Genomic DNA, 3,100 nt, shown 5'->3' with positions numbered 1-3,100 from the left:
TGGATGGTCTGGGAGATGATGGTTTGGTGGTGGGGGGTGGGGTCATGGTCAAGGGAGCAGTAGGAGTAGGTATCTGCGAGCTGGCGTTTGGCCTCAGCGGTGTAAAGGTCGGTGCACCAAACTACTACCGCACCTCCCTTGTCTGCTGGTTTGATAGTGAGTTTGGGGTTGGAACGGAGAGAGTGGAGGGCTGCACGTTCCGAGGGTGAGAGGTTGGAGTGGGTGAGAGGGGTGGAGAGGTTGAGGCAGTTAATGTCACGGCGGCAGTTGGCTATGAAGAGATCTACAAGTCATCCTTTCAATTTAAGCCATTCTTGGTTTTTGCTTTTAAATCTGTCCAACTCTGTTTGCATAACTCCCTTTCCAAGTCAGTATAGATCATCCAGTCTTGTTCAAACGCATACATGCAAGACTGTATTATCCAATCTTATTTGAATTAATACTTGTGATTATATTATCCAATCATATCATTACATGTCCATATCTCCTTGTGCAGTATGTGCTTTGTGATTACCTGTAAACCTATACTGTCTATGTTCCCTTTCATTCCCTCCTATTACCTATACTGTCTATTTTCTCTTTCACTGTGACTGCATCAGCACGCTGAAATCTGTACACAGAATGCCAAAGTAACTGCACAGCTCAGAGTGGATATTGCTGGTCTGTTGTGGAGTGGCAAGAAAAGTAGGAAAATGCAATAAGATTGAAAAATTTGGATTCTCAATGTCAAAAGAAAATTCCCAACTGTCCATCAAGCCTTAACTGGCAACATCAGAATTTCGCCATTGACTGGCAACTTACTTATTTCCATACTTTTGTACCCCAGCTCGCCAATTTAAATGCTGCTTCCAATTCTCCCTTTCTCCTGAGAAAGTAGAGAACACAAATTTATGACGTGTAAATTTCAGTGGTGCCAGGCAGCAATGCTTATCCCAGCCATCATCTGTTTCTTCACAGCAGCATCCCTGCATGCTCCATGACCACCATTTTCCTTGAAATCTTTTCTACGCAAGTAGGCATCAACAAATCACCAACATCACCAAGGCATTATGACTGCTTTTAGACCAACTCAGACACCACTTAAGCCTTTCAGGCCTTTACTTTGGAGCTTATAGACATCTGCAACTTAATGACCTCTGCCAGTTGTCTTTGCACACAGGGACACAACATCATCTCATATATAGTGTGCATTTTATAACTTTTCCCTTAGCTTATATCACTGGCCTGAATGAATGTAGCTCTAACAATGCTCAAGAAGCTTGACACTTGCCAGGGCAATATAGTTAATGACCTAGACTCGATAGCCCTCTGTGGTGCAGAATTCCACAGATGCACCATCCTTTTCACCTCTCTGGCCTAACTGTGTTCACAGTTTACACAGTAAATGTCTTTCAAACAAATGGCCATGTATGGGGGGCTTCAGTCAGCTAGGGAATAGCAGCATACTCTTTCAAAGGGGCTCATCAGTTCCAGTCCAGGGATTTCACTACAGTTGATCAGGTGCTTGGTTCACAGCCTGGGGATCCGTGTCCTTGCAGTCCAAGGATTTGGCCACTGTCAGGCCTACAAGTCAAGTAATGCAACCAATCCAGGGATTGCGGATAGGTTAGTCAGAGTTCTGTGGAGATATTAATCAGGACTCAGGCAAGTTTTCCTGCAGTGAGACAAAGGGAATGATTGAGTATGATGGAATTGGATAGAACAGCAGTTAATAATGATATATGCTGATGAAAGGTGTGAAACTTCCTTCAGCGAGTTAGTAGGAAGTGCAAAGGACAGGAAGGGTTAGTATTTTGGCAGGATAAAGTGCGTGAGAGCTGTTGAGTGGACATGACACACAAATATGATGATTGTAAGATAATTGTGTGAGGTAATAAACTCTGTGTAAGTGGTGGCCTGGCAGTTCTGATGTAGCAGAGAGAAATGGGGGCATTTACTCTTGCAGAGCACAGAAGATCATTGATCTTTGTCCTTCACTGACACATTTCCTCACAAGCCACAATACTGACCCAGGCTGAGATTTGTCTCCAAGATAGCTCGTTTTAGTGGCTTGGTGTCCTGTGGTACTCAGCTAGTAAAAGTATTTTTTACGTCTCCATACCTTCTCCACCAAGACCTCCAGATCCTCACTTGTGCAGCAGGGAGTGAGCTTTTCTTTCTACTGAGCCATAACCATGGTAGTAACAGTGAAGCACCACATTGTGAGGGACAATTCCTGGCTTGCGGCATCTGAAGTGGTTTGCAACTGGATTTCCAATATGGTGGTAGCAGCATGACACCAGAAGATGCCTGCAACATAAGATCTTCCAACTCTTCAGCTGTGTGATACCCAAGAAAGGTTACCGAGAGTCCAGTTCATAATTAGTCAGGTGAAGTGCAGAAGTTTGAAGGAAAAACCTTGCTATAAGCCAAGGTGGGTTAAGACTGTAAATCTCACTCAACAAAACAATTGATAAAAGGAAGCTTTCACACAGAATGCCAGTTTTACTTTGTTCTATAGACATTCCAATTATTTTAATACATATAAGTCAAAACTGGGTGTGAAAGAAGGTGGAAAAGAAGTGTTATAATAGCCACCAAAACATTGATCACATTTAAGTATTTTGTGTTGGAGTTTCTGAAGAAACAGAAAACAAATCAATATTGCTTTCTAAAAACTAAGGACAACACTGAATGGAAAATACTCCAATGGCAAATTATTGAACTTGGTGGGAAAATTCCAAATGAGGAGCTATCTTTTAAGAAGGTTAGTATGTGAAATTTTCAAAAATGCTATAATGCATGCTTCAATAACTCACCATGTGGAATCATTTTTTCTATCTAACATATTATGTGTACAAAGTTTTCATAATATCTATATATTCCTGTATACTGATTATAAAATGTTTCTTTCAATAAGCTTTTGTTTGGAACAGTTTTTAGTGATGTTTTTAAGCCAATGAAATGAGAAGAATGATGGATAATTAAACTGTGTTGAGGCAGAGAAGTATCAGAGGCAGCACATTCATGCCACGGCAGGTTGTAACAATGAGTAAAGGCAGAGAATTACGTCCTATCGCTTTGGTGAGACTTCACAATATATATTATTTCTATCACACTC

This window comes from Chiloscyllium plagiosum, chromosome 6, assembly GCF_004010195.1.
Source record: "Chiloscyllium plagiosum isolate BGI_BamShark_2017 chromosome 6, ASM401019v2, whole genome shotgun sequence".
Taxonomy (NCBI): Eukaryota; Metazoa; Chordata; class Chondrichthyes; order Orectolobiformes; family Hemiscylliidae; genus Chiloscyllium; species Chiloscyllium plagiosum.
This window is presented reverse-complemented; position numbering follows the sequence as displayed.